The sequence below is a fragment of the Aythya ferina genome, assembly GCF_964211825.1.
Source record: "Aythya ferina genome assembly, chromosome: 1".
Classification (NCBI taxonomy): Eukaryota; Metazoa; Chordata; class Aves; order Anseriformes; family Anatidae; genus Aythya; species Aythya ferina.
In genome coordinates this window covers 18284793-18304332 of record NC_140296.1, presented here as the reverse complement: position 1 = coordinate 18304332, position 19540 = coordinate 18284793, and positions in this window count along the sequence as shown.

Genomic DNA, 19540 nt, shown 5'->3' with positions numbered 1-19540 from the left:
CCTCCTCCTCCTCCTGCAGAGGCCCATTTTCCATACCATTTGGTACCGGGAGCCCCTCATGTGAACCCCTGGCCTCAGAACAGGCAATAGCAGCTTTGTAAATGCAAGTGACCTACTGCGAGTGTTTTACCTGAACAAACCAGCTTTGTCTGAAACACCCCTGAAAGCACTGAGACGGGCTGTCCCCTCGCAGAGCTGGGGAAGCCAGCTTGGTGGGGTAGCAGGAACATGGTCAGGTCCTTTATTGGCACAGCTGCTTATGAAACGCACGTCTGACACCACCATCCCTTTTCCAGAAACACCTTTGCCTCAATGAGCAGGCAGCCAAGGAATTCCATGCCCCAAAAACTCCTTTTCAAGCAGAACTTGGTCTCCATGGATCAGAGCAATTGAAGCCAAGGGGAGATAAAGACGCACTTTGCTGCTCAGGCCCATCTGAATACCTCCATGTCACTGCTGTCCCTCTACTAAATATCCAAATAATTTCAGAAATGTGCAAAACCTGCTCTATGTATTTTATTCTATTAATTATTTCCAAGAGCTATTCAAGCTCTGATAAGTTTTTGTTGCCCACAAGAAAATAGTCCATGTATGAGCATCCGAATGACATTGTACTTCTCTATGTAACGATAGAATAAGGAGCCTTCAAGGTGAACCTCAGCAACATGCCTGGGCTTGGGCTTGGCTTAAATGTGCAAATAGTCCCAAAGAAGTCCAATAAAGTTGTTTATGTGCTTATATTTCTTGCTAGACTGGAGACCACGTGCCTATTTTCTAAATAAATCAGAAACCATACCAGCTACTCTTGTGTTGCTGGAAAAATTGCTCCCTATCAAGTTTCCATTTCCAATTTTAATTTCTGTTACAGAGATCTATCTATTATTTTGAAAAGTAGAGCCTTTGAAAATATTTGTTCAGTGTGGTAAGGACTAAAAAAAAAGTATTCAGTACTTCTGCGTCCTGTCTAGATTTAAAAAAATGAAGAATTTGTCCAATAAACTGTTTGGCAAAGCCAAAGTCTGAATTTTTTGCATTTTTTTACCTTGGGACATGACTTTACAGTATAGTTTTCTGAGGTGTGTAAATTCAACAGCACAGTAATTAGTTTATTACGCAGAAACTGGAGGCTCTGACTTTGCCAGGAATTTTTACTGTGCAAATTCTTCACTTTTCTCACCTTCAAAAAGGCCGTAAAAGCCACAAGTCTGCAAACAGGTCCCTGGGAACAAAATCCCACCCCGCCACGTGGTCGGGAGACCCACACGACGTGGGTGCACAACAGGTTCCCTTGTAAAATGATCTGTTAACCTGGGCCCATCACTCCGAAATATTTATAGCTTTAATACACTCCGCATATGAATTTACTTAGCTTTCGGTTAGGAATTCATGGACTCTCATAAAGTGATGAATGCTCTCAAATCTGACTTTCTTCCATGGCTGGCACAGAATCAGGCCCTGAAATAAAGCAGAGCCAGCCAAAGCATGGGGTTTGATGCAGCAACTCTGTGCAAGGAACTGAGCAAATAACTTCTGCCTCTGGCACAGCAGTGCCAGGGATGAGCAGCGCGTGCACGGGGCTGGAAGGAGCCCCTGGGCAGGGCAGGTCCTTGCCCATGCTCCCTGTGTCCATGAGGGGAGAAGAGGCTGAGGCCGTACCATGGTGGGAGACAGGAGGTCAGGCAGGAGGTGGTGCAAACCCACTTGTAGCCCAAGGTTAGCCTGGAAGGCTGCTCTGGGTAATAGTACCCCCAAAATTATGTCTGGGAGATGGTGACCTCCAGTGACATGGTGGTGGTCAACACCTAACCTCACAAGCCTGCTTTACTTGCAGTTATTAAAAAAAAAACTAACACTGCTCATGTACATTTCCAGCATTAATGCAGCCTTCCCCTTGGGAAAGTGCCTGCAGTTCCAGCGTAGTCAGCAGGAAGAAGCAGATGCCCTACAGGGAGTCCATGGGGAGATCCTCTCTGCCTATATTTAGACACCTAAATTCAGCAGACACGCTCTCCCTGAATAGCTCCACGGACACTTCCTTCTCTCCATGCATGTATCGGCAATGCAGGCGCTGGCTAGAGGTGGAGTGATTCATTGCTCTCCTAAAATCATGAATAAAGAATATGCCCAATCCCTGGGAGAAAATTGATCCCACCTTTTGTTTTTTAGGCAGAAACTGTCTCATGGAGTGTGAATCTTTTGTCTCCTAGAGGACAGTGTCTACCACACCTGGAGTCATCAGGATCTGTGGTGTAAGCCACCACAGCAGCAAGCCTTCAGCCCCCGACACTTCTTGCTTTTCAAGAGCAGTTCAGACATCACGTGTCATCTTCACTGAAAGAACTCACTGTCCTTTTGTTATTAAAAGCCCTCTGCTATTTTATTTCTGTCTGTCTCTAATTCTTCCATTTTCTATCCAGGTGACACCAGAAGAGCTCAGCTCCACAACGTGGCTGCGTGTGCCAGACGCGGTGGTTTGGGGTTAGGTTTCAGCAGGCAGATCCATGGGGAGAAGCACACCCATTTTACCATGAATCTCCATACATTAGCAAGTCAAACCAAAAAATGGAAACACCTCACATCCCACACGGGTCTATTGAAGGAACCTCAGGAAGGAGCAGGTTTAGGAGACTTATTCCCAGGATAGAGAAACTCAGCTCTCAGCATCTCCTGAGCATCACGTCCCCACACATCATCTCCCCAGCTCTTACATCTCCTGAAAATCCCCACTGATGGCAGGACCACAGCCAAGGCATCTGGGTGCTGTCCTCACACGGTGCTTGGAGGGCATTGGTGTGAACACCCAACCAACCCAAGGTAATGCATCAGATTTGGGTCAGGAGACCGGATTGCTTTGATTCATTTTCCCCCTTAGCAAATGTGACTACTAAATAGGTCAGCCCAAATGTGACGGACCCAGCCCGTTCCCTTGCTGATGCTTAATTTCTGCTTTTTAAGTGGGTGTTATTGATTACAAGGAATAGCTGAAAACATGAATCTAAGATTTCTTTTTCTGTCAGCTTAGCTATTTCCAAAGGAAAAAAAAATACTTACACTGATATTTTTAACAAGAAAATCACTCCCTTTTTACAAAGGTGCCCTTATTCTTTAAAATAAATAGGCAAAATGACAGAAATCGGCAAGCAGAACTTTTGTGTGAAAAGCTTGGAAAACTCATGATTTTCTTTTGTGCATTCATTTTCCATGAGACTCAAACTCGAGATTTAATAACGTATTGCCACCTGCCCAGCGTTCAGGCTGCCAACAGGGGAATTTCCATTCCAGTGCAGCTCTGATGGGCCCCGTGTGGAGCCACTCCTGAGAGGCTGCCCCGTGCCACCAGACCTGGGGAATCCGCTGCCAGAAACATCAAGTGCTGATGAAATTAAAGCTTTTTGGCAAAATCTCCTGTAGCAGCAACCCTTTCTGGAGGTGGGAACCAGGAACATGAGGACAGAGCTGCCCACTTGGTGGGAGCATCCATGGGAGCCTTGGGGCTGGAGATGACACCAGCTCTGCCTCCTTCCTTGGGGACAGCCTGGGGACATCCCTCTGCTTTCAGCAGGGATTTTTTACTGGCTGTGGCTGTGTACAAGAAGTTTTTATTTGCCTGAATATGGAGTAGATGAGTTTTATAGGTAACACAGAGCACCAAAATCAGCCCAAAAGGGTGTCATCTGCATCCCTTCTGTGCAGACTCACCACGGGATTTACCGGGAACCTGTGCCCTCTGAACAGCCGTGTGTATGAAAAGCTACACACACATGTGCACACATGTGTACTCTGTATATTCATAGATGAAGAACACGCTCAGCATTACTTATTGTCATCTCTCCCGCTCACAGCTTCTCTGATCCCGTTAGCAAGACAAAGAGGCCGTCACCCTCCTCCTGCCCCCCCCCGGCACATGCAGGCACGCACTCACAATTAACAAAAGCCGCGTGCTGAGTGTTGGCTGCCCAAATTGCTGAAGAGACACTGCTGGCTGCGGAAAAGGGCATCAAAGGAAGCAGGCTGGGCTGGCAAATGGCAAGAAAGGGCTGTATTCTTCAGATAATTTACTTGCAATGAATTATTCAGTGCGCTTCTGCCATGAAGCTGAATGAAATACAAAGCGTTATCACACAACGATGTCCAAATAGAGGGCACTTTCACTCCTAGCACAAAGAAATATTATTTACTATCATTCACTGACTGCCACAAAAAGCCACAGCCAGCTCTGGCAGTTCTGAGGAAGAGTCAGGAGCGAGCGTGAGCACAGAGCTGCTCCCACACCCCTTGGGTTTCCTCTGCTGAGCCTGGCTCGCTGCTCGGTTTTGCCAGCTCCAAGTCTGCGTGGGCAGGCGGTGTGGTTATGGGGACGTGCCACCACCCCATAACGCAGCGTCTGGGTCCCACAGCACACAGGCAAAATCAGGTCGATGGTAGGAGCTGCGTTCCCGAGTGGCTTCAAGGTTTCATGTCGCTGTGGGTAAAGCTTAAAGAGGCAGAGATGCATTTGCCTTTGGGAAATGGGTTAACAGCCTGCATGCTCCGTCTACCTAGAGCGTTTTCTAGCAATTAATGAGCCTGTGTGCTAATTAATTCTGTGAAATCTCTCATTTGAAATGCCAGGCTTTAAGATAACCAGAAATGCAAATTTTTGGCGGTATTGGCAATTATTATTACTGCTGCAGGAGTGACTCGAGAGCAGCTTTTTGCACGACAAAGGGGGGCACGAGGCTTGTGTCTGGTGGTTGCACAGCTTGCCTTCACCCTGAGCTCCTTGCAGGTGATGCTGTGGGTCACAAACAAAACTGGGTGGGGATCTGTGGCCAGAATGTGTTTCTCTAGGAAGACAAGGGATAAATCAAAACATTTCATAAGTGCACGTCAATTTTGCTCAGTTGATGTCTTGTTATTCCAGTATTGTCAGTATATCTCTGCATACACCCCTAAACCTTGGTGGCACCCAAATGCCTGCCTCCAGCCCAGATCCCAGCCTGCCATCCCTTTCACCTTGGCATTGTCTGCAAAAGCATCCTCTCAGCTCATTCCCCAAATGGTCTGCAGGTGAATGAGGAAGGAGAGAGCCCCACAGAGCTGCTTCCAGAGCAGACAGCCACGGGGGTCTCTCATCTGTTGGTGACTGCCCTTGGAGTGCAGCTTTTTGTCCATGGCATATTTCGTGTCTCCTGTAAGCCTGCTGTGTTATTTGGCACCAGAAGTCCTGATATAGAGCATCCTCTGTCTCCTCAACCTCCTGCTATCCAGGTGACTCCAAAAGTAAGAAATTAAGGGAAGGAAACTACTTATAGGACAGACAAGAAACATTTTTCGTAATAGATTATTCTCAATTAAATATTTTTTCCCCAAAAATTTCTGTCTGTGTTTGAAGTGGACAGGTTCTGAGCAGGAGAGAGGCAGGCTCCCAGCAGCATGTGTGCAGGAGGGCTCGGGTGGGCTGGGCAGGGGACACCCACCCTGCTCCCCAAACCATCATTTCTCTCCTCACAGATGTTCTGGGCAACTTTTCACCAGACCAGAGGCTCAGGCTTTATTAATTATTTGTCTAATCAAGTGAGCTCTTCCTTTTTAATTAGGCCATCCAGGAAATGCTTCGACAATGAACATCAGTCTCTGCCCTCGGCAGCTGGTGATGCACCAAAGAGAACCTAACAGGGGGAAAAGCTGGAGTGTCTCCACACCAGAGAGGAATGCATCGGGAGAGACGCTTCCATTGCAGGCTTTACTGCTCAGCAGATCCCCACACAGGGTTGTGTGCCCCTAGGGAAGGGGAAGGGGAAAGGGAAAGGGAAAAGGAAGAAGAAAGGGAAGGGGAAGGGGAAGGGGAAGGGGAAGGGGAAGGGGAAGGGGAAGGGGAAGGGGAAGGGGAAGGGGAAGGGGAAGGGGAAGGGGAAGGGGAAGGGGAAGGGGAAGGGGAAGGGGAAGGGGAAGGGGAAGGGGAAGGGGAAGGGGAAGGGGAAGGGGAAGGGGAAGGGGAAGGGGAAGGGGAAGGGGAAGGGAAGCAGCTGATGTGGTGTGGCTGTGCCGGAGTGAGCAGCCAGCGGTGGAGATGCAGCCACTTACTCTTTGTCTGTCAGTCTTGTAATCGCCCCAAAACTTTTTCTTCTAAAAGATAATTCCAGGGAAATTGTCAAATGCTTCTGTAACATGCCCTTGACTAACCGCACCAATCCAATTTACTTGTATTTCTCAGATCCTTTCCTTCTCTTCAGAAACCCTGCAATGGCTTTGGCTGCAGAATTAACCAAGCGAATCTCTGGCTTTCTCTCTCCCCATCGCAGGCTAATGAGCGAGCGGCAGCGCGATGCTTCCAGCCCATCTCCTCATTAAGCCCAGGGCAGGTTTCGCTCTCTCAGGGTGTCTCTGGGACTCTCTGCAGCCAGAACTGCTCCAGTGCTCATTAATGTCCAGGAATGCCATTCAGCGGTGCAGAGAGCAAGGTGAGCCTGTGCCCCTTCCCCAGCTCCAACAACAACCCACCAATTTAATTTTCATCCCCTTCAGTTTGAGCCCAGACTGAAGCCAGTCAGCCACCACGTGCACGAGAGGGGTGATGTTCACCTGCCTGGCGGGGAGGTCTTTCCTTACATGACTCGTGAACAGTGGAGATCAGACATCTACGAAAGGTGCTTGTATGTAGGACAAGGAAATGAGGCAGAAAGGAGCAGAGAGCAGTGACAGAGACTCCAGGTTTCGGTACAGGGTGTGTGTGATAATTGAGAGGGTGCAAACTGCAACACAAAGAACCGAGGCTGCCGAAGGTACCATGCACTAGAGAGCTAATGAGGACTCGGAAACATTTCCATCTGTAATTTCCACATTTTTCAGGCCATTTGGTCATGGGCACCTCAGATTTTCTTCTGAGTCACCCTGCACCCTTTTTTAATGAAAATGCTGCCTAAGGAGAGCTGCAAACCAAGGTGCTGCCATGCACAACAGCCTCAGGGACCAGGGTATGGGGACAGGACACTCATGACTGCCCAGGAACTGTCCTGAATGGTACAGGAGGCTCCCTGTCCCAGCTGATCACTTACAAGTCTGTAATGATTACTAATTTTGTATAGGACAATCACACAGGCTGTCCCAAATTAGAGCTAGGGAAAGCCTTAATGTTTAACCATTAAGCATGCAAAAATGCGTTTTCTTTATTTGTGCCCCCATCAGACGAAAAAAGAGGCTCATTGCAGGGAGTTTCCAAACACAGCTGCTGCTTTCTTCTCCCCACAGAGGCAGGTGGTTTACACCCTGACTGGGCGTCTGCCTTAAGCCTGCTTGTGTCTGAGTTTCAGGCTGCTAACGGAAGGAAAGGGGGTGACCCACTCCCCTATAGCCTGGGTGAGGTTCCAGCCATCGGAGAAGCAGTGTGGGATCAGTGCTGGGTTTCTCTGTATCTGAGGAACTGTTCAGAGGTGCTTCCTGCCACCCCAAGCTGTTCTTCATGGTGAAATGAGTGCCTCCTCCTCCACCCCTAAAAAGGAGCCTTCACCACTGATCTAGTCCCACCACCAGGTGGATGGAGGCACGTCAGAAGGTAGCTCCAAGTACAGCCAAGAGGTACCAGGACACCAAGGCACCCACACAGCCAGTGGGGACTCAGTTTCCTGAGTCTAATCCAGGCCACAAGAAGGTAATCCTCTGAGCTCAGGTGCCTCCAGAAGGCAATTTAGACCAGCCACATTAGGTGCTGCCCCTTCTTGGTCACTGTGCAGTGAACCAATGGAAAAAAAAAAAAAAAAAAAAAAAAAAAGGTTGGATTTAGGACTGGCTCCAGCCACGGTTATCTCTGTTTCAGCTGCATGCAGTGCACTGAAGGGCACTCACAAACCCTTTAGAAGTGATCTGTGCATAGTGGGGGGAAGTAGAAGGATTTTTGTGCCTTGCACACCCCAGAGGCTCTTTGCCAGCAGCAGGCTGCAGCCCACCCCTTGGCAGCAGCAGCTACAAACGACCACGTAAACCCTGCTTTGAACTACTGAGGTGGCTCCTGCCTGTGTGTAGGTGTCCTGGGAACCCCTCAAGATGCCTAGGGGTGACCTTCTCTTGGTCTAACAGAGGAAAGAGCAAAGAGTGAGTGGGCTGGTGGAATTTATCAGGGAGAAAACAGCGTCAGGTCTTCTAATGTTCAGCCTTTCTGGCCCTATAGAAGGGCTCCATCATTCCACTGAGCTCCTGAGACAGGGAACAAGCTGTGATTTTTAAGAGTAATTGCCTTCAGGAGCCATTAATTTTGTTTTCATCTTTCCCTGTAACAAAAGGTTCCCAATAATGTCATCGCTACCCATCAGCAACACCCACTAAATACATTTAAACAACCCAATTAATGTGTTGCCCTTCTTACTCCCTGTTTGCCATTTGATGTTTGGCCCAAGAAGGGAAGGTCACATTTCTATGTCCAACTCTACCTTATTTAAATGCTCTCAGGACTTCTTCCGAAGATCATTTCCCAAGACAGAAAGAGTTTCTGCTGTGAACGGGGTTGTCATAATCTGGAAAACATGAAAGCAGCACACACACACACTGAGACCTCACAAGTCAATTATAAATGTATACTGTACAAAACAAGAGACCATGGGTCAGTTTGGGTGGATCTTCGCGTTTCATTCAAAGGACAAAGAATAAGCAGAGAAGACAAATTAATGTACCTGGTTGTATAGTCCCTGATAGAGCTGGGATTCGTAAATATTTTTACCTCAGAGATCCATCAAAAGTAAGATGTAAAACCACCCTAAACCACAGCCAGACACAGCAAACCCCAAAGAAGCAGATAAATATGTTGTGAAGCTGGACCTAAAACAAAGTAAGAAAAAACAAGGCTGACAGTAAAGATGACAGGGAAAGAAATGAACCATAAAGACTCCCCAGATCAGTTCTCATCCTGCATTGCCATTATGGACATAGCCAGATGAAGGTGCTGGAGGGACATTTGCAGTACACCAAACCTTACATAAAGGCCTTAATGATAACAAGGCTGTCAATGTGCCCACGGACTGTCCCTGAGCTGCAGCATCCCTCCAAGGGCAGGCAGGCAGGCAGAGGTTACACAGCCCAGGGAGCTGAGGTGCACAGCACCAACCTCACTATATGCAGGCAATTTAAACAACCCAAGATCCTAAATTGAAGAGATTAAGAGTCAATAACTCAGCTGCAGCAAGCAGATCTGGCCACAGCCATGGGGTTTGCACTGTCTGAAGCTCAGCAGAGAAGTTCCTTGTGATCTTGGAGCTTCTCTGTGGAGGTGGTGGTGAAAAACATATTTGTCTTCATCATGGAAAAAATCCTTGGATGCAGAGCCAGAGGTAATTAAAAAATTCTCTAATCCTCCCACTCTAATTTCCTTAATTTGATATGATGAAACGATAGTATCTGAGTATTTATGTACTTTGTGCAGACTGACAGGAAAAAAAAAAAAACAGCTTCCCACCCAAGATCATAAGATTTCTCCTCCTTCTGAAAATATCTTGGAAAATACTGGATAATTACAACCTATTTGAAAGATCAGACCTTGAAATAACTTTTCTTAGAACTACCTTTTTCTACCGACAACCTCTCTAGCCCTCCACCCACCTCCCACCCATACCAATCCCAGAAGCAAGATACCTCTTGTCCGACAAACACCACATGGAGATGGATCTTGCCAGAGCAAATACAAAACCAGCCAATACAGCTCCAGGATGCAGCCTTATGATAGAAACACCAAAAACCATGGGTGATTGTCATGCTCAACCAAAACACTTTCATGGGAAGGGATAAAACCAGGCTCACCAGTGATAAGGTACGGAACAGGACACCAAAATTCAAGGGACTGAATGCTATTGAGATCCTTCAGCCTGCTCCATAAGGTGCTGGGTAGAATGAGGTACATTTGATGACATCAACAAATTGTTCTTTGAGGAACTAAGAGATACCTCTAGATCAACTTGCCAGATGTTAACTGGAAATATCACATAGCTGATACAGACAGGTCCAGGAGATTCCAGAAGCGCCCTGATGATAACTTCTTGGTACAGATACTAAGGGAAAGGTGCCCTCCTAGATTAGTTGCTCATAAACAGAGAGGGTCTCATGGGTGACATGGTGATTGGTGGCTGTCCTGGCCATAGTGACCATGAAGTAGTTGAGTTTTAAATTCTTGGTGATAGGAGGAAAACTGCCACCACATCTTCAAGCCTGGATAAGGGGAGGGGAGACTTCAGGCTGCTGAGGAAACTAGTTAGTAAGGTCCCATGGGAAACTGCTTTTAAAGACATTGGGGTCCATCAGTCCTGGTCACTTTATAAGAACTCCCTTTTAGGAGCATGGGAACAGGCAATTCCAAAATGTTGGAAGCCAAGCAGGTGTGGCAGGAGGTCAGAGTGGCTAAGCAGGGATCTTCTAGAGCTTAGACAGAAAAAAATGTATATGGCCATGGGAAGTGAGTTCGAGCAACACAGGAGGACTACCAGTGATACTGAGGGAGAAAATTTATGTGGCCAAACTCAAGTAGAATTGAAGCTGGCTGGTACTGTGGGGGATAACAAAAAGGGTTTTTTAAAACAAGTTATCAGCAAAAGGAGGGCCAGAGAAAACATTGGTCCGCATGTTGATGACTATGGTGAGCTCACAAATAGGGACAGAGACAAAGCAAAGTCATTTAATGCCTTCTTTGTCTCTGTCTTTGACACCGATGATGGTGTTGGAGGACCAAGATTGCTGTAATAATAAACTCCCAGCTGAACACAACCTTTTTGTATTTCATGAAAGCTTTCAGCACTGTTTCTCACAGTATCCTTCTGGATAAAATATCCAGCATTCAGATAGACATAATGAGCTGGGTTAACAGTTGGCTGAGGGGTTGGGATCAAAGGGTTATAGTAAATGGGGTTACATCAGGCTGGTGGCAAGTCACTGGTGGGGTTCCCCAGGGCTTCATTTTAGGGCCAGTTCTCTTCAATGTTTTCATAAATGACTTGTATGTAGGACTTGAAAGTGTTTTGAATAAGTTTGTAGATGATACTAAATTGGGAAGAGCTGATGACTCCATTGAGTGTAGAAAGGCCTTGCAGAGGGATCTTGACAAATTAGAAGGCTGGGAAATCACCAACAGTATGAAATTTATGAAGACCACGTGTGAGATTCTGCACCTGGGAAGGCGCAACCTGGATATACATACAGATTGGGGAACAAGAGGCTGGAGAGCACAGAAAGAGATCTGGGGATTCTGGTCAATGACAAGCTGAATGTAAGTTAACAGTGTGCCCTGGCAGCCAAAAGGGCCGACCATATCCTGGGGTGCATCAGGCACAGCTCTGCCAGCCTGTTGAGGGAAGGGATTGTCCCGCTCTGCTCTGTGCTGGTGCAGCCTCACCTCAAGTACTGTGTGCTGTTTGGGGCACCACAATACAAGAAGGACACAAATCTATTAGAGAGTATCATAAGGAGGGCTACAAAAAATGTGAAGGGTCCAGAGGGAAAGACATATAAGGAGCAGCTGAGGTCCCTTGGTTTGTCCAGAACAGAGCAGAGCAGGCTGAGGGGGGGCCTCATGGCGGCCTGCAGCTCCCTCACGAGGGGAGCGGAGGGGCAGGCGCTGAGCTCTGCTCTCTGGGGACAGCGACAGGACCCGAGGGAACGGCATGGAGCTGGGACAGGGGAGGGTCAGGCTGGGGGTTAGGGAAAGGGTCTGCACCCAGAGGGTGCTCGGGCACTGGGACAGGCTGCCCAGGGATGTGGTCAGAGCACCGAGCCTGCCAGAGTTCAAGAAGTATTTGGACAGTGCTCTCAGACATTGGGGTCCAATTTTTGGGTGGTGTTGTGTGGAGCCAGGATTTGGACTCAATGACCTTTGTGGATCCCTTCCAACAGAAGATATTCTATGATTCTGTGAAATCATTCAAATACAGGCTGGGTGGAGAGTGCTCTGAGAAGGACCTGGGGGTGTTGGTTGATGAGAAGCTCAACATGAGCTGGCAATGTGTGCTTGCAGCCCAGAAATCCAACCATATCCTGGCCGGCATCAAAAGCAGCGAGGCCAACAGGGCAAGGGAGGGGATTGTCCCCCTCTGCTCTGCTCTTGTGAGACCCCACCTGGAGCCCTGCGTTTAGCTCTGGGCACAAGGACAGGGACCTGTTGGAGCTAGTCCAGAGCAGGGCCATGAGGATGATCAAAGGGCTGAAGCAGCTCTCCTATGAAGACAGGCTGAGGGAGTTGGGGTTGTTCAGCCTGGAGAAGAGAAGGCTCCGGGGAGACCTCACAGCAGCCTGCCAGTACCTAAAGGGGCCTACGGGAAAGCTGGGGAGGGATTCCTTGTCAGGAAGTGGAGTGCTAGGATAAGGGGTAATGGCTTTAAACTAAAAGAGGGTAGGTTTAGATAAGATATTAGGAAGAAATTCTTCACTCAAGAGGGTGGTGAGGCACTGGACCATTTTGCCCAGGGAAGCTGTGGATGCCCCATCCCTGGAGGTGTTCAAAGCCAGGCTGGATGGGGCTTTGGGCAACCTGGTCTGGTGGGAGGTGTCCCTGCCCATGGCAGGGGGGTTGGAATGAGATGATCAGTCCCTTCCAACCCAAATCATGCTATGATTCTTTGATTTGGGTGAAAACCAAATGATCATTAGTCACCAGAAGTGACTAAGCTGGAGACCTCACTGAAGACCCAGAAGCACCCAGTTACCAGCTAGAGAGGTGTGTTCACAGCACCCCTTATTATCTGTCTCTCTTCTTCTGATTCTCAAGGGTGGCTTGCAAACACCTTCAAAAGGTGAAACTTGGAAGTGAAATTCATAGTTACTTCAGACACTAAATATCATGGTTTTATTAGAAACACAGGCTGCATGGCACATTAAGATTGTCTCCTATCAACCGCCTTCTGCATTTTGGTGCACAGATGTTAATTACCTGCTCCTCAGCTGGCCAGCATCTGATCAACTCTGTGCATCTGGATCTTCTTCAAGGTCCAACAGATTTCAACTAGTCTTACTGTTTCAAGCTGTCCAGCTGAGTAACACCCTTAGTTTGGAGTAAAGCCATTGCTCTGATCAAGCTTTCGTGTGCAACTTTCTGCTTTGATCCAAGGGAAGAACTGGGTCTCTATAAACATGGTGGTTTTCCAACTAGGTGGTCTGCTAACAAGCATTATTTCTCCTTCTCAGCCTTGATCTCTGAAGAGATTTTTCAGATTTTGTTTTTTCTTCTCTCTTTTTTTTGCCTTAGGACACAAGTTTTGCTTCCTTAAGTAACATGTTCCTGTAGCAGCCACACAGCTCATGTCAGGCCCACACTCATCACACTAGAAGATCTATCTTAAAAGCAACCCTTGAACTAACTCTTCAAGTAAATCCTTGCTTGTAGAAACTACATTTAAAACAACAAAAACAACATTTTCACAGCCCCAAATCTTCCAAATTTACCAACCATCTTGGGACAAAATTACTGACTATAGCTTAGGAGAAATTTTAGATTTCTTAACCTGCTATTTCCTTATGAACAAATGCTGTTGATAAGCAGCAGTTTGATACATGCTTCTGTGAACTTTTTCTATACAAATTGCCTCAATGTCCACTGACTTACACTGCAAGATTTCAGACCTACAGCTCCCTCCTTTAAGCTAATTGTTTCTGTTCTCATTTTACCCAGACAGCCTCCATGTGTTTCTTAGCTTGCTTGGAGATCTCCAAGGAGGGAGACTCCTCTGCATTGAAAAATTCCAAAAATAAGGAGTATATTATGTATGATGTCTGTGAAAGCACACCAGATTTCAATAAATTCAAATTCATCAAAAAATTTTACACAGTAAGCTTATCAGATACACAGAGTTTATGCAGTTGCCTAACCGAGTATGTTGTTCTCTGGCCAAAAATCCTGTTTTTATTGGCCTGTGTTGGTCATTTTTGGGAAAAAATATAGTGTTAAAAAAGATCTTTCAGAGGTAGTATAGAGATATTTCAGAACAATTTCAGTGACTATCAGATTTGGAAAATGTTATGAACAAGCTTACCAGAATTAAGAAGTACCATGAACAAACCAAGAGAATTAGCATCAGCATTTTTTTAAGTGTTCTGTTAAATGATCAGCTTTCATGGTATGAGGAGCAATACAAAAAGAAAAATGCATTTTATGCTTTTCAAGAAAAAAATATACAGAGGTTTGTTGCACATTTTCCATGGGAAAACAACAACAACAACAAATGATAATTTTGAAAATACCTTAGTCTGTAATTTCCTGTACAGTTTAGAAGTCAAACAGGTCCCAGCCAGTGTGCTGAGAAATTATCTGCAATGTTTTTGTTTGTTTGTGTTTTTGTTTTCTGTTTAAAAAAAAAAAAATCACTAATATCAAGGCTATGAAATTAGAAATAGAGTACACTGACATAACAGATAGCATAAGAGCAGCAGATAACCAAGCAGAAAATGGAGGAATCAGGCTCGAGATGTCTGCTGCTTCATTTCTTCAGAAGTAATTATGATAATTTTTTTTAAAGGAAGCCATTAAAAGTAATAGCAACTGAAGAGCAAGCGGTGTCTGACAGAGACAACGTACGAAGGTTACAACGCTGTATGAAGCTGTTCAGACATTAGGTTTCCAAGTAGTCACTAATTAAATTGTCTCTTGCTCTAAGTTCAGGCGTCCAACACATTTCCAGCACTTTGCGGAATGAGCTTGGTGAAGGTCACTGAGCAGAAACACGAGGCTTTCTGGCACTGCACGGCTCTGAAAAATGCGTGGCGTGCTCCTTGCATGCAAGCAGGGGCAGTGCCCGGTTTCTAGTAGACCCTGCAATGCGGGTAAAGCCCTGGGAGGTGCAAAATGCGGCTCTGACTTGGTGTGCTTGCCCTGGCAGTGGTGCTTCTCTCTTCGGGTGCACAACTGACTTGGGAGCCTGAGCCCTTGTCACTAAGGTGGCAAATGGCACTCTGGGCAGAGTTTGTGTTAGGCAAAGTGTTGCCAGCAGGTCAAGGGAGGTGATCCTTCCTTCTCCTCAGCACTGGTGGGGCCACACCTGGAGTGCTGGGTCCAGTTCTGGTCTCCCCAGTACCAGAGGGACCTGGGCACACTGGAGAGAGCCCAACGCGGGGCCACCAGGATGATGAAGGCACTGGAGCTGTGAGGAGAGGCTGGGAGAGCTGGGGCTGCTCAGCCTGGAGAAGAGGAGGCTCAGGGGGATCTCATCCGTGTCCCTAAATCCCTGACAGGAGGGTGCAGAGAGGCCGGAGCCAGGCTCTGCTCAGTGGTGCCCAGTGCCAGGACAGGAGGCCATGGGCACAGCCGGGCACCCAGGAGGCTCCCTCTGAACAGCTTCCTTCAGGGATTGTGCAGCCCCTACCAGACATAAGATGGGCCAAAGCCAGAAAATGAGCTTGAAAACATAACACTGAAGTCTTGAGCTGTTCCTACTCCCTTTTCCCATTGTCTCTGTCAGCCTGGTTTCATGGAAACCCTTTGGGGGGGAGCCATTGGGTGCTCAAAACAGCAAACTCCCTCCCCAAGAGCTGTAGTTTCCTGTCCCCTCTCTGTCATGACTGCCTGGTGCTCTGCTTGCTTTATTTCTATCACCAGCTGAGCTGCTGGGATGCCAGGCATCACGGCTACTCACAGCACAGGAGAAAAATGAAGAATTTAGCAATTAACCAAAACTAGCAGAGTTTGCATTTTATACAAATATTGACTTGTGTAATAAAAAGGATTTTTTTTTTTTTTTTGCAGGATATCCAGTGTCTCTCTGATGAAGAAACACAGCAAGTACATAAACCAAGCAGGAAAAAAGAGCCAAGTGGATGTATTCACTGGGCACGAGTACATCGTGGGATCAGAGTAAGGAGGTGGAGAAGACGAGGCAGGAGCCACATAGGGCTTAAGAGAGGAGAGGTCTGGGAGCTCAGTGCGTGGACCAGCAGGACCCGGCCGGGTGGTTTGTTTTTATATGTAAAGAATCAGCGTGCTTTGGAAGGAATACTGCAGCTTTCACTTCTGAAATAGCGCTGTGACTTATAGCAAATGCAATTTGTTTCAACATTTTTGCTAAGCCAAACCATCGTGGTCTGTTTGTTTTGGAGAGGTGGGAAGCAAGCCGCGAGGACAGGCTGAAGGCTCTTTTTCTTCCCTCGTTGGATTTGGGTCAAGTGTTTACAGATTCAGGTCAACTCTCAGAGGAGCAGCCACCGAAATTTGCTCCCAGGATTGAACTCCTTAAATAACACGGGTCTCCTTCCAGGCTTGGAGGCGATCACAATTTTTCAGCTCTTTCCTGTGTGTTTCTGAATGCGCTCCGTATTTGAAGGAGGAGAAAAAGCCGCAAGGTTCTGGTAAATAATGCCTGATTTTGGGAGCTGTTAGCCAGCGGCTGCAGGATGCAGCGTGACAGCACAGGGCAGGTACATGAGCAATGGGAGGCTTGGAGCTGGCGTTCATCTTTCACTTGCTAGCGAAACACTGGGGGAATTATTTTGCCAGAGAGTCGGAATTTCTGGCACCTGACTCTTGGAGGAAGGTTAACGTTACAAAATGCTGGGATCTAGAGCCTGGAGCTTCAGCTGGAAGGAAGCAGAAATGTATTAAATCCGTTATTTATGGTGAGCACAGTGCTTTATGGTAAGCCAGGAGCGGCCCAGAGCTGGTCAGTTGACAGCAGTGAGTAACCACTTACATAAGCAGTGAAATGCCACAGCAAATACCCTGCGGTCGCTCCGTACTTTTATTCTAAGAATTAATTTCCCTTGCCGGGTAATTTGTTTTCCCCCTTTGTCTCTGTGTGCCTCTGCTAAGGTCTCCGGTGCCTTGTGCCTCCTTTCGGTACCTCTGGAAATAAGCACTGCAGCAGGCAGCACGGGATGGAAACTCCCCACGCCCTGCTTACCGGGGGTAAATACCTCACCAGGAGCACTGCGCTGGAGCACAAAGACCGGTGCCAGGGCTGCAGGTCAGCTCATGCTGCCCAGGAGCACACAGTCTGTTTCCTGAAGGACTTTGAGCACCAACGCTCGGGCAGGCTGACCCGAAATCCATCCGGGACGGGAGGGTCATGCAGCTCTCTTACCCCCCAGTCTGAGGCTGCCAGATCCCCATCAGGGACACGGGCAGGTAGCAATCTGTTGCATTCTCCAGGGACTCCTTAAACCTTTGAATTTCAACACAATTACTTGGATTTTTAAAATTAAAAAGCTTTTTTTTTGATTTTTTTTTTCCTCCATGAAAGCCTCTGAGGCAATGCCCAGATGGGGGCTGCTTGGATTGGAATCATGCTCGCTGTGCACAGCACTCATGCGTTTTGCCTGATCTTCTGACAAAAATCCAGTGACCGAGATGGTCATAACAACTCAATTAGGCCAGAAGAAGACAAAAAAAAAAAAAAAAAGGTGCTGAAATCTGAAGCAGAACTGCTCCTGCTCCAGCCCTCCCCGCCGAGCTCCGCTCCTGACAGTCATCAGGCCCCTGGCACCGAACCACAACCTGAGCGAGCCTTCCCCCTCGCCCCCAGCTCCCATATGCCTGCTCTCTATGACACCATTTGTTTTCTTTTACAGCTCTTTTCCTCTGTTGTTCGACATTCCTCCGAGATGAGACCTTCTACCTTCATCCCTGGCCAAGCCCCACCGCCAGCTCCCTGGGTGGTGCGTGGCTGCTCGCCCCTGCATCCAGGAGGCCGCAGCTGCAGCGCGTGGTGAGCCCGCGCCCGCGCTCCTTCCCTGCCTCCCCGCCTGCCAGAGCTTTCTAGGAAGGCAGCGTCCTTCTCCCAGGTGGCCACCAGCAAACCCCACAAGCACTCGCCTGACCAAGAGCAAGCCCTAGCCTGCTGTGAAGCTGTGGGGAGCTGGGGGTCGGTCTCTTCTCACGGATAACCAGTGATAGGACCAGAGGGAATGGCCTCAAGTTGCACCAGGGGAGGTTCAGGCTGGAAATGAGGAGACATTTCTGCTCAGAAAGAGCAGTCAGGCACTGGGACGGGTTGCCCAGGGAGGTGGTGGAGTCACCGTCCCTGGGGGTGTTCAAGGAGAGGTTGGACGTGGTGCCTGGGGACATGGGTTAGTGGGTGACAGTGGTGGTAGGGGATGGTTGGAGCAGATGATCCTGGAGGGCTTTTCCAACCTTAGTGGTTCAATGAAGGTTCATCATGACCACAGGCACGGTAACCTCACCAGAAACACCACGTACACATCTATGGCAGCTACAGGCATCCGAGCTGGCACCACCACAACCAGCACGCACCCGAAAGCTGCGGCTGTGCTGGGCTGAGGTCGAGCTCCCAGAGCCGTGGAATGGCCTCCCCGTGATGCTTCTCTGCACACAATGAGGCCACTGCTTTAGGTAAAGCACGTCCCAGTTGCAAATGCTAGCTCAGTGCCGGCCAGAAATTACTTCTAACAAGACCTTTAGATTTGGGGCTGGTCCACATCAAAACAACACATTTAGCTTCATTAAAAAAGGTGGTGGCATCCAGTAGGCTAGAAAATTAACCTCAAAAGTTCCCTTTACTGCCTGTTTCTTCCGTACAACATGTGCTTCTTGTTGCTCTGCAGGCAGCACGGGGGAGAGGAGAGCCGAGGCTTTCCCGGCTGCAGCAGCACGTGGATGCAGGGCCACCCACGGAGACAACAGCCCCGCTCCTCGTCTCTGCACGACGCAGGAAATCCCCGTCCCCCCTTCCTATCTTTTCGGATCATTTGAGGAGAAATTGTTATGAGTCATCTACAGCAGCTGCAGCTCCTTCCTAATGTTTTCTGCCGTTTGGTGCCTTCGTGACTCAGCTCAAGTTTCTCTTCTTCCCCCTCCTCCCTTGAAGATGTGTTTCTCCTTTTTCCTCCCCAGGGCTGAGGATTTCGTGGTTTATTTTCATACAAGGCCCTGTCCTTTCCATGGGCAAAACCAGCTTGGGCTGTAGGGCTTAACCCAGTGTATGGGGGCAGCACTGCCCCTTTCACTGCTGCCTTTTTGGACCAGATCTTTTCAACTTGCCTCCAACACGGAGATGAAGTAAGTCTGGATGTAACTGCCTTAAATTTTTGGGAGCCCTGTAGCCAAATTGGTGAGCTTATAAATTAGGAGTTTTTCTTACTGGGAAGAGTAACAAACTCACCTGCAGGACTGGCTTTCTCCTCTGGTGGCGACAGCCTGCAGTCCATGCGACAGCAACTTCCCCTGTCAGGACGATGAGCAGGGGTGTGACAGTGGGAGGCCTTCAGGTCCGAGACACCAAGCAGAAGCTGCAGGCAGTTTCCCCACTGCTAGTGACACCACGATCTGTTTCTACCCCAGACCATAGGCACATGCTGAAGCACATAAGGAAGCTTAGAAACAGGGAACAAAGTCAATTCTGATTTTCTCCTCATTTTTGAGGGGACTAGAGACAGGAGAGACCCATTGAGTCAATGTTTCAACACAAAGTGGGTGTGTTTAGCAAGCCAGTTACCTGTCATCCTTACTTGGGCAAAGTAAGCAATAAACATACTTGGCTAGCTTTGATGCTTTAATTGTGTCATTGAGCAGTAATCCGTATCTGTATGTGAATGTGCACCACTGTCAAGTTCCATTTTACACCCAGAAATGCATTCAAAGGGACAAAAAAAA